Source organism: Rhinolophus ferrumequinum, chromosome 9, assembly GCF_004115265.2.
Source record: "Rhinolophus ferrumequinum isolate MPI-CBG mRhiFer1 chromosome 9, mRhiFer1_v1.p, whole genome shotgun sequence".
In the NCBI taxonomy this organism is placed as follows: domain Eukaryota; kingdom Metazoa; phylum Chordata; class Mammalia; order Chiroptera; family Rhinolophidae; genus Rhinolophus; species Rhinolophus ferrumequinum.
The window spans coordinates 84,066,342-84,079,144 of record NC_046292.1 but is presented as its reverse complement, the minus strand read 5'-3'; the positions used below and the strand labels follow the sequence as shown (position 1 = coordinate 84,079,144).

Genomic DNA, 12,803 nt, shown 5'->3' with positions numbered 1-12,803 from the left:
TTATACTGTCTTATGTCACATTATGTATTGTTTTACATATGATATTACACTTGCTTATATCTGCCTCTCCCACTAAAATGAGGGCAATCACGTTATCTCTGTTCACTGCCGCCCCCTCAGTGTGGAGACTCATGCCTGGCACACACACGTACTCATCATATCATCTGAATTCATAAATAAATCGTTCTTGGAAACCTATTGTAAAACCCAAATCCTTTCATTGTCTGGATATTCTTTCTTGATTAAAATGGGCAACGAGTTATCACCCTTTTCTTCTGTCTTTCTATTTCACCTTCCCTCTCTCTTTTTTATGAAGACCCCCTTCCCTCTTCTTTTTAATTGAGTAGCTTCTAGGAACCAAACACTATGTCTGCATTTTAAAAATCAAACAAAAGACCATGGCCCCTGCCTTTAGCTCATAGCCCACGGAGAGAACAAGAAAGTTAAATATATACAGTCTGTATGATTTAATGTTGTGCTAAGGGATAGAGTTCTGTTTGAGCACATGGTAAGAGCATAGAACCCATACTGGGGACTTCAAAGAAGACTTCCTGGAGAAATTGCTACCTGAAATGAGTTTTAAAACACTATTAGGAATTAGTGAAATCAAAAGGACTGGACAAAGGAATTTTTAACACAAGCAGCACAGACAAAAGAGAAAAATCACAAAAGCAAAGACAGGAAAAGCATGTTTTCTTAGTGGATGGTCCTCAATTTTTCTCCGCCTCCTAAAGTTACAAAATAGTAAAGTGAGAATTGAAATCTAAACTTCTTCACTAATCCCAGAATCTATTTTAACTAATGTTTTTGCTGAAATTATTTTTAAGTTGCTGTACAGTGTCACTTTATGCTGATATGATATTTCATATCCTTTCATTCATTCAACCAAAACTTATAGAATGCTTATTAGATGAATATATCAGTAAAACAAAACACCCAAAAATCCCTTCCCTCATAGAGTTACAGTCTGTGATTGGAAGAATAAAAGCAACACATATACATATTTTATAGTTTATTGGATGGCTACAATTGATGTGAGAAAAAGATAGAGCCAGATAAGGTGATTAGGCACTCCGGGAAGGGGTAGAGGTGTACACCTTTGTTTCAAACTAAGAATGGCACTCAGGATTAAATCACTATGCTGCCAAGGCTATTGAGAGAGTGAAGTAATAATGTATAATTATTATAAATACATAACATATATGTATTATAATAAATTATATGTAATATAATTATAATTTATTTATGTAATATAATTATAATTTATTATAATAAATAATAATTTATTACTTACATTATTTTGCCAATTGCTTGCTATAACATAAATCAGCCTATGAATCAAATAAGAACTTACTATTAAATATTGAAATGATTCTCCTTTCTTTTGGTCTATCTTGCCCTAAGAAGCCAATAACCTAAACACAGTAGACAGAGTTTAAGATGGTAAAACACATGGAACCTATTACAAATTTGGAAACACCAGGCTTCACCTTAACACCAGTTCCTCTGCTCATGCTTCATTGGCTAGTGTCAGGATTTAATAAAATGACATTTTTTAGGATAGCGTGGGTATTACCAGAACGCTGTTTGATAATAGGATAAATTCCTAAAAATGCCCTAATCATTCAGAATATGCTTTTGGATGTCTAAAATCATCTCATAGGAAAACTAACAGACCCACTGGGAAATTCAAAGTAGGGCATTTAGCAATATTCATACAATAGATTTAATATAGCTGATATTTCACTGTTTGTTATACTCAGATGAATAATCTGACAAATGCATATATATATATGGTTCTACTTTGAAGACACTGGATGTGATACATGAGCTAATAAATCAGTAAATTGGTCTTATCAATACCCTCAGTACTCTATTTTTGCTTTCAACTTCCTAGTATTCACTGTTCAATGCTTAGAATCAACATCAGTTAATGCACTTCTTGTGTTATTTTTACTGAATTGGGGGAGGAAAAAACACACACACTTGCCTCAGCCCTTCCACACATATCAGGTTTTCCTATCATTTAACTCAGAGCAGCACAGAACGTAATCGAGGCTTTTACTTAAATTACACCGTCCATGAACTTTGGTCAGGAAATCCTCCAGTGTGCACCCATGCAGTTCCTTGGGGGCTATAAGAGTGAGAACAAAATTGCCCACCAGAGAAAGGTTAGTGTGAATCATAGAAGTGTCCTGACTCAACGAGGCAATCACTTCCTCTCAAATCAGCTACATTAGCTCTAGAGGAAGAAAATCTGAATGCATCTGTTACTCAGAAGGTTTTTATTGGCTCATTTCTGGTTCTTTTCCTGTGAATTCATCTGCTTTAGCTCCGTTTTTTATCACCAATCATCATGTTTTCTATATATACTATAAGTTAAATAAACACAAGACCTGCATGTAGATTAAATAACTAACTAAACAATTTATATTCTGTGATTATAGCCATGCACCAAAAATTTACAAACTCAGATATTCTGCTGAGCATTATTCCTTTTAAAGTCATGAAGCCTAGATAGCCATAATTAAATGTGATTCTTATAAACTTTATAAATAAATGAGGAAAACTTCATATTTTTCCCCACTTTGAAAATCCAGTACAAAGATTTCAGGATTAAATGTCCACAGGGCCAGACAGTTTATGTATACATATGAAATATAAACGGAATCAGGGGGTTTAAATAGAATATAGGTTAGCAGGAATTATGTCAAACTCAAGCATGCTCTACTGTACTAAATCCATTAAAATACTATTTTTATAAGGTTAATTTATAACCTTTTTAAAATTAAAGACAACTAAATATATAAGAATACTTCTTAATACAATAAAGAATAGTTATCTTAAACCAAAGTCTTCATTATACTAAATATCAAAACAAAACAACAAAACACAAATAAACAAACAAACAAAAACACCTAATGATAAAAACACAAACTATGACTTGAACGTTCACTATCAATATTCTTACTCAACATTCTCTTAGAAATTTTGGCCAAAGCAGTGAGGATGAAGCATGAGCTAAAATCATTGAAAATAATTATATTTTGTGTAATGATTAGCTGTTAACAATATGATTCTACACCATGAAAACATAAAAGAGATTTGACTGAAAAACTTTTAGAATAAGGAAGATATTATCTGAATAATAGCTTGAAAAACAACCAGATAATCATTAAGAATGATTAATTTTTTTAAATACAAACAATAGCCACTTAGGAGATATAATGAGTAAATAAAAAAACCAATACCCATAATAAAACTCCAGATAACTATCAAAAATTAATTTATTTATATAAGACCTTCATAGGAATCCATAGGTGGTCATCAAGAGTATGAATCTTACATAGAAACTGAAACTAAAAGGCATAAGCAACAACACAGTTAAAAATAGCAAATTGATCCCATTTCCCTGCTTTGTAGACAGGCTAACCTGTGAAAATTGGTCTGCTGCTAACATTATATTCAAGAGCTGATGCCATGTTGGACAAATTAGCTTTCTCAACTGCTTATTCTTACTTCCTTTTCAAATCTTGTGGGTATTTGATATATCAGTGATTTGAAAATCTAAATAGGGTAATAGTTGAAGTTTGCTAACAAGTACTAATTAATTGAGCCATATTCTTTCTTCCCCTAAGGCCTTCCCTCATGGTAAATTAGGAGGCATTTTAACTTTCAAACCACTAGAGTGCTGTTGAGTGCATAATTGCCACAGGGCTTTATTCTACAGTACCCCAAGGCATTAATGCATCATGTATTCCTCTGGACCTTGAATCCTCACCGTTAGAGCATGTCCCTAAGTACCTAACTTCTAAACAGGAAGCTATTCCCATTAAGTAATGGTGGTAATTCAAAGGTTAAGTGTAAATATATTGGGGTTTTTTTACACGTATTAAAAGTCCTCCATAAGAAAACCTCCATCAAAGTCGTTTTCTTTCTTTCTAGTTTGAAGCCTGGAAACATTATTCTACATACAAATGAATTTATATACACAGCTTTGAATATTGCCTTTCAAATTAGGAAGACATCAATCACCCCTCTAATCTTTCTGATTGTGCCTTCATTCATTTAACAATATGTCTTCCTCATGGATCTAAGATTACTCTGGATTTATGTATTGTATTTTAGGGTTCATTCAGGTAGTAATGTTTTCATCATGCTACATACAGCCCACTTCAATATAAAAGCAATCAATATAATGGATTATTAGATTTAATTTAAACAACCTTAATTAATAATCTTTTCTGTAAAAAAAAATATGCTGATTGATAGACAACTAAATTCTATAACTTGCAAAGCAAAGGGTTCAGGATTTCCCGTGGATTTTTAAAATAAGGTTTTTGGTCAATTAATTTAATGAAGGCTAAATAAAATCTTATTTTCTATTGAATTCTTTTTAATAGAAAACAAAAAGTATTCAAAAGGAACTCTAAATGGAATTATTTGGAGATTAAGGGCTAATTTATGCTAACAGTATAAAATATGAAGGTCATGTAAAAACTTTTCTGGTAAAATTATTCTTAAAATGGAAATGCAACTATTGAACTCCGGTCAACATGGTCTCATGGACTTTGAAGTTTGTGTTCAATTTCATTGATACAGTGCAACTTCTTATTCTGGTAACAAATAATTTTTTGAAAAATTTTACCAAATATTTAAGAGGATGTAAGTAGATAATTCAGTATTGCATTACTGAAAATCAGAAAACAAGTTTTTTTCTCTCAGTTTCTTTACTAGGAAGCTGTTTCTATACGAAAGCCATTGTTCTGGTTCTAGCATTTTTATGATTCTAAGATTCTTAACCATCCTTGTTACCATTATATAGATGCCTGTGCTCACATTTTTATTTTAAAGGTATAGAAATTTCACTAGCATAAATAAATCCAGTCATTTAAATGTTTGAATCCATCTATCATCAATGAACTACTAGTAATGAGGTAATAACTCTGAATGTTAAAATGATTCTGCTTTCTCCAACCAACGACTTAGGACAGATTTTATAAAATATTATTTTACAAACAAAGCCATACATTGAAGCTTTCACTAACATCAATTTGAAGAGAAGACAGAAAAAAGAACTGTGCTTAATAGTTGGTAAAGTGTTACCAATGGTTTCAATTTTAGCACTAATAGAACTAGAAAGTGGCAATGCAAATAGAGATACTGCTGATTTCCTGGGTAAATCTGTCTGATAACCTGGAGGTTAGGTAGTTCCTTCTGAGGAGAAACTAAATTAAACTTATTTTCATTCAGTCGAAATTCCTAAAACTCGAACATTTGATTAAAATGCTCTTTCTCCAAGGGATAAACATTGTTCTAGAACTCCCTGTTGCTACATTTAAAAAGGGGGGAACAGGAAAGTATGTGTAAATTTGTTTGTATAAACTGACCGATTTTTTCCATCTGATATCTACATAAAATATTTCATTAATTAAGTAGGACGAATGCTTTCCTGAGTGTTTATTTTTAGCCTCCCAAGTCAATAAAGAAATTCAAATCACTTAGGAGCCAAATGATAACTAAAGACACAAACACAGGTCAGTTCAATAAACCTAACACAAATGATTTTCCTGTATATTTTATTTTTCTTAACAATAGTTGAAATGTCTCAAAGCAAAAAAGTATTTTTCAAATGTTCTATACATTTCTTAATATCACCTGTTTTCCATCTTAAGGGAAAAACAGATAAAAATGAGAGCACAGGGAACAATTTTATATGTTATCACTTCTAAATCATAGATCACTTCATAATCAAGGCTATGTGCACTGTGGGGAAAAAACAATCCTCATCATGCTTTTGCTCAGACAATTTGAATTATGCACTTAACATGTATACTTATGTTACTTTTATTACAGTTTTTTGTACGTGTGTATTTCTAATGGCCACACCAATCTGAAAGTAAGTTTATGGTCAGAATTATAATCCTCATCCAGGAATTCTCTAGCTCAAGCACAACTACTATCTCCTATCTTTTATTCAAATTAAGGATCTCCTATGCTTAATTCAAATTACCTCTCATTTCTTTTAGAAGGCTGGAAGGCCTTAGGTTACATACACTCAAACTTATTTCTGTCAGCTTCTTTGTAACATCTGTTATTTTCTTTCTCAACTGCTCAGACTTCTGTTTTGCTCCCTGCTGTCAAGGATTCCATGCTCACAAAGGTGCTCTTCAAACCAAAGATGTCTCCATATCCACCATGAAATCAGTGGTCGCGCCTCCACTCCACAGGGAAACCACTTCCTGTCAATTCCAGAGCTGCTGCTGTGGCCACCTCCAGTGACCTCTGTCTCCTCCAATACTGATTCCTGCTGGTACCCATGTTAGGCCATGCTGTGTTCTCTCCAACATCTTCTCTGGTCTTTGAAACTTTGAACTCATGCCTCTATCCATCCCATGTTCCATTGGCAACACCAAATGTAGGGGTATACATCCTTTACTCTCACATGGTATTCCTCCACGTTACACAGGTTAGCAGGTAGAGCGTCTAAGATCCCCAACAACTGACAGAAAACTCAGTTTTTATTCCAAGTCCCTCTCCCTAAGACCCAGGCATAAATGCCTGAGAGTTAGACCACGGGACAATATGATTGACAAACACTATACTGTAATCAAAACTACATTTCCTCACTGGCCCTAAGATATTGCATTAGATCAATCTGTGTGCCTGACTATCTCTTTCCTTAGTGTTAGCCCTTTCCCAGGAGTCATCTTCATCTTTCTGAAAATGAAAACGCAACAAATGAATGAGGCAAATGGCAGCTAAAGATTGTTTAGCAAAGTTTGGATTTAATATTCCAAAGTTTGGAATTTCATTGAGATGATGTAACTTCTTACACTGATGGACAAAAAGTATTTTTTTTTAATTTCACACAATATTTAAAAGGAGCTAGGTTAAAGAAAAGCACAGTAATTTCTGTCCAAATCTTCAGAAACGCCCAGCCCTAGGCTGAACACAGCTTAAGCATTAAACTGGATCCCAGTTATGCTAGTCTCTCTCTCTCTCTCTCTCTCTCTCTCTCTCTCTCTCTCTCTCTCCCCCTCTCTCTCTCGCTCTCTCTTACACACACACACACACACACACACACACACACACACTTAGTTACTTTTCCTATTTTGCCCATACTTCTACAAATAATCACTCAATTTAAGAAATACTATTTCTGAAATAGATGTAAAAATCTTATAAGGGAAAATATTGCTTTTTTGATCGTGCCAGATTAATCGGGACTAGTCAACTATAATCTCAAGAGTTGCCTTCAATGTGACTTTGCTTATATAATGTTTCATGAACACAGGGAGCATCCATGTGTGCTGTGCTCACTTTTGTACCTCCCATATCCAGCATAGTGCTTGGTAAATAGATGTTCAATCAATATGCTTTTTAGTAAGTGAAGAAAAAGAAATTTTATATATATATATATATATATATATATATATATATATATGATATATACATATATATACATATATATATGATATATACATATAATCAATATATACAATAATATATATCATATATATGTACCCTAGGCAAAATACTGTATAAATTATTTTAATGTCTAACGATTCACATATATGCTACTTCCATTTTTGTGTTGTACTGATATTATAAACAGGATATGATCACTAAATAATCCAAGACATGAGAATTGTGTCCAGATTGTTTTCGGTTGATTTCCTTTGCTCTCTGGCCTCCATTCCCCTCCTAATAGCGTCCCCAAAGTGTGTTGTCCTGATGCTCCAATAATTCCAGATTCCTGTCTCCAAGTGCAGAAGCTGAAAGGCTTGACAGAAGCTACCCCTATGATAAGGCCATGAAGCAGGCCGGTGCCCTCAGTCTGGCCAATCAAATGCTCTCCCCTAGGACTTCGGGTAAGGGAAGCAAGGATGGAAAGGATACTTGAAATAACTTCAGTGAAAGTTGGAGATAAAAAGAAAAAAAACTTTTCTATCTCAGCTTTTTCACCAAAAGCTTTGTGTTTTTGTGCAATTCAATCACTCCCTATTAGTTTAACTGTTTTACTATGCACCTCTATAAGTATTTATAATTATTTCTTCTTATCTAAAGCCTTTCCATGGCTCCTTCTCACATCTGTCCCACATCTTAATTTACTGCCATTTAGAATTCAGGCATTCACTATCCTTTTAGTGCCACCATATTATATGTTCAGATTATTAAATATGCCCACCCAACCCTCAAGCCCTCAAATTAGGTTCAGAACCTTAAATCAACTCCTCTCTCTTTCAAAATTCTAAGCACTTGTGAGTTCTTTGCTTTTCTCCCCTTTTAAGTACTATAATTCTGAATTTCCCTTTCTCATAAAGCTAATCGTCATCAGACCAGGGCATAGCTGGCAGTGAGCAAAGAAGATGAGCTGGCATCCAAAAGGCAGCCTACACACACCACGCTGAAGTTCTGGGCAAGATGGAGCAGAGGACATGTTGGGGGGAGGGGAATCAGACATATGTAAATTCCTTGGGGATTATACAAAATAGGGGTTGAAAGTTTTTGCTAATTGTCTGCCTACAAATTAAAGGCCAAAAGGAATGGAAAGATGAGTGTTAGCAGGGCCTAGGGGACTTTCATTAAAAGTGAGGGGGCAGGGCAGAGGCAGAGCAGGCTGGGAGGAGACCTGGCAATGGCAGGAACCTCCGCGAGCTTCATTGTATTTTTTTTTTTCTTTTTCATTCACACCTTGGAAAAATAACTGATACCAACTTATAATGTCAGCTCTGCATCATACTGTCATTTTCCCTGGAGAAACTTTAGATAAATAAGCTTCTAAAAAACACTTCAACAGGTAGGATTTGGGGGGGCGGCTGCTCCAAGCGATCTTAAAATCATATCACTCAGTACTTGCTTATTGTGCCTACTCCTAACGACTGGTGTGTACTTACTTTAATTATTTTTATCCTATACTAAGGGACTTAATCCATCATAAATTTGAAGTCTTTTATCCAAGGTTTATTTCTAGAAAATCTCTCTCCTAGATATTTTCCTCATGATTTAAATACCTATTTATCCAATAATTGCACATTTCAAATAACTTGGATAAATAAAGTAGTATTGGAATTCTGCCATTACTTACTAATGTTTTATTTTTTAAAAAGCATCTAAAAGATGGAAATGTATTGATATTTACTTATAGGATGATAGTTTGTGCTCATTGTGATAATACTGTGGGAAAAACATGTAGTTACTCTATTTTACTTAAGTAACCACATTGCCAAATGATATCGATGTTCTTTTTTATTGTAGTAACAAGAAACACTGTGTTCTATAATATCTAGCAGTTTCTAAATTCACATATTTCAAATATTCTTCCTTTTTACAGACCATAAAATTGCACATCTCATTTGCAATTGAATGTTTTCTTTTGGAGGCTCTCCCAAAGGCAAGTAAGCAACGTGGGTTTAGATAGAGATCAGATAGATAGATAGATAGATAGATAGATAGATAGATAGATAGATAGAGATAACTTTTTAATGTTGACTGTGTTCCAGAATAGACATGGTATGACCCTTACCTCTGTCAATGTCTAGCTGCTTTTTGCTTTTGTCAGGATGATAAATCATTCCTGGCTTTTCTATCTAAAGTTTCTTTCTGGTTGTTCCTTCCATTCTGCTCTACTTTTTGAGTAATAAAACTTTCTCTTTCCCCATTTTCCAGAACTGGACCAACCAGCTATCACTCTTGAGAATTATTACCTTCCATGTCCATTCTCACCTTGTAGACATGGGAACTAAGTCCACAGTAGTAGTTCTCAACCCCAGTGGTCCATCAAAATGCCTTGTGGAAAATCTGGAATACTCATACATACCTGCCCAGGAGTCACCCCTGGAGGTCACGATTCCCAAAGTGTCCCTGGCTCCACAGATAATTCTCATACACAGACAAGGTTGGAAAACACTAACATAGGAACACAAATTCTAATCTTAGGGGTATGTAAGAATAATAAATAAATATACAGTTACCTAAGCAATTATACTCTCCTTATAAGGACTCATGTACAAAGCATCGAAGAAGATGGCACCTGAAGTAGACCTTCTTTAAAATTATTGAGAAGTTACTAATTCCGGATACATAGAAGAGCTCACTCAGCCTATCTTCAGGAACACCTTTTGTATCCAGACATTTTTGTATCTGATAAATTATGTTAGGAATGACAAGTACAATTAAAACAGTGTTGGAAGCATTATACTGTGGGTCAGTATTGGTTAAACAGCATTTTGTGAGCTAGGAAGTTCTAGTGCTCTAAGACTTCCTCAACTCCTACAACGTAAACTTGAATGGCTCCACTTCCAAGTCTAATTAGCTAGAACTGCATTGCTCGACACAAGTCACCAGCCACATATGCCTGTGGAGCCCGTGAAATGAGGCTCACTCACATTAGGATTTGCTGTCAGTGTCAAATACACACAGATTTCAAAGACCTCATACAAGAAAAGTAAAATAGCTCTACATTTTTACTTTGATTATAAATTGAAATAATATGTGTAAATGATGGTTTAAATAAAATGTATTATTAAAATTAATTTACTTTATTTATTTTATTAATGTAGGCTATTAGAAAGTTTAAAGTTACATGTGTGGCTCACATTATATTTCTACTGCATAGTGCTTGCTTATGATATGTACATCTACCCTAACTTATCACAGATGTCATCCTTTTCAGAGACTTCATCTTACCCTCTGTCACTAACACCTGATCTACCATAAGAGTAATTATGCTCCATGACTCATTTTATCGAGTTTCTAACAGCCAAGTCATCAAGCGGTACTCCACCTATGAAGATGCATTTGAAAAGTTAACATTCAAGGTTTTCACAAAATCTTCTCAGTCTTTTGTGCCTACAGAGAATAAGCAATCCAACTAAAGAAATCTGAACACTTCTGTTGCATATGTATTTCTGAAAAAGGCCTGCTCCATCCTCACTGGGGCTAAAGGACACAACTTTCTCCTCGGGGTCTAACACTGAAATGCCCTAGCTCAATAAGAAACACTAATTTTCCATCAAGGGAATCTTTGGATCAAAGATTCAGCTGATCTTTGGATCAAAAAAATGCCCTTGGGCTGTTGATACCAGAAGTTTATCTTCAGAATCCAAAGTTGAATAAGAAGTCAGATGAATGTCACAGGGCCCTACAGCTGCCTTACTGTTCCTGAGCATTTGCCACCATTGCTAGCATTTTCTTTGCCAGCCTAGAGGTCACTGATCTTGAATGTCTGACCCAGCTCTAGAGCCTCTCTGCTGAATGTGTCATCGACCTTTCTAGATGTTATTCTGATAGTCATTTGCAATGCTCTGCCCCTATATCTAATAATATCTCCCATAAAAAAGAGAGGAGCTATATGGCAGAGGTATAAGATGCACAGGCCAGAATCAGACAAGTCTTGGTTTAAGTGCCTTATCCTACCATGTCTTCCCTTTCTAACTCTAGTCAAGTTACAGCCTGGATTTTCTCATCTATAAAATGAGGTAAATGATAAAATCTACCTGATGTAGATTCTGCTAGCTGACTCCAATATACATTTTCTCCTTCTAGAACCCCCAATTTCAACTGGAAACATGTCCCAGGTAACATTTTCTAGCCTCTTTTGCAGCTGGATGTGGCCAGGTGACCAGTTTCCAACAAGAGAGATATAAATAGAAATATATGTAACTGCCTGTATGTGTGGTCTTCTTCCCGCCCAGTGCTTAGAACACAGAGCTGATACCAAGTCATCTTGGACCATGCTGATGAGAACAACAGCTTGGGGATTACAAAGCAACAAAATAGAAAGGTATTGGGGCATATCTAAGTCTCTATTATTGTGGTCTTCATTGCACTAGCTGAATATGTATCCTAACTTGCTACTCTAAGGAAGTATGAAGTTAAAGGAGACAATGCACATAAAATGCTTAATATAGTGCCTAAAAGATAATAAGCACTCAAGAATCACAGCTGTTATTATTATTGATAGTCCTACATCCTGCCACTTCATACAGACTTACAGAAAAGCACACATACACCAGCAAGGAGAACAAGGCGAGCTAAGTCTATTGATTCGAACATGCATGATACAATGTAGAATGCAGAAATCTAGAGGCTGACAGAATTTCCCCTGAGCCTTAGGAATCAAAATTCATAAAATAAATGCTATGTACACCATGATAACCTATTGGGATCTGGACTGCCTGTTCTGTACAGGTGGAAATCATGATGAGACTGCGAAGTGAGACCAGCAGAACACACATCTGTGCCAGCTCAGGCTTCATTAGTTCAGACAGTCTCCTCTCAGAAAGCTATCTGGTCATTAAATTCTGATGTCTTTTGTCTTATTCAATGACAAAGATAAGAGCAAAGACAGCAAGTTTTAATGACTTCTTTCTTTGCAGGTACAGAATAATCTTTCCTTCTTGGTAGCAAATAGGTCAAAGCTTAGAAGAAGAGCTAGCTGTGTGCCTCTAAAGTAGGAGGAGCCAGCCATCTTGTATCAACCTGAGGCAAAGTGCGTACCTACTCCCCTTGCTTAGGTAGAATCCTCTATATAGTTGACTATTGGAAATTTCCCTATGACAGGAAGTCAAGGAAACTATTACTTAATGTGAATTTCTGCAGAGAAATTCTAAATAGTAAGATATGCTTTCGCATTTTTTTTAAGCTTTTGGCACAGGTATCTAAACCTATAGAAAAACTATGTCCTCCTCTAAAGGAAGGGAGCATCAAGGCTTGAAGCCCAAAGAGAGGTCCAGCATAGTTTACAAATATACAGCAGCATTTAATCTCCTATTTGCACCAGAGTGATACATCCTGAG

The 12,803-nt window shown here is 35.2% G+C and overlaps 1 protein-coding gene across 1 annotated transcript in view; it reads right to left on the bottom strand.

The window, feature by feature from the left end:
• LOC117027123 (uncharacterized) overlaps positions 1-12,803 on the bottom strand; it is a 252,524-nt gene that overhangs the window by 229,036 nt on the left and 10,685 nt on the right.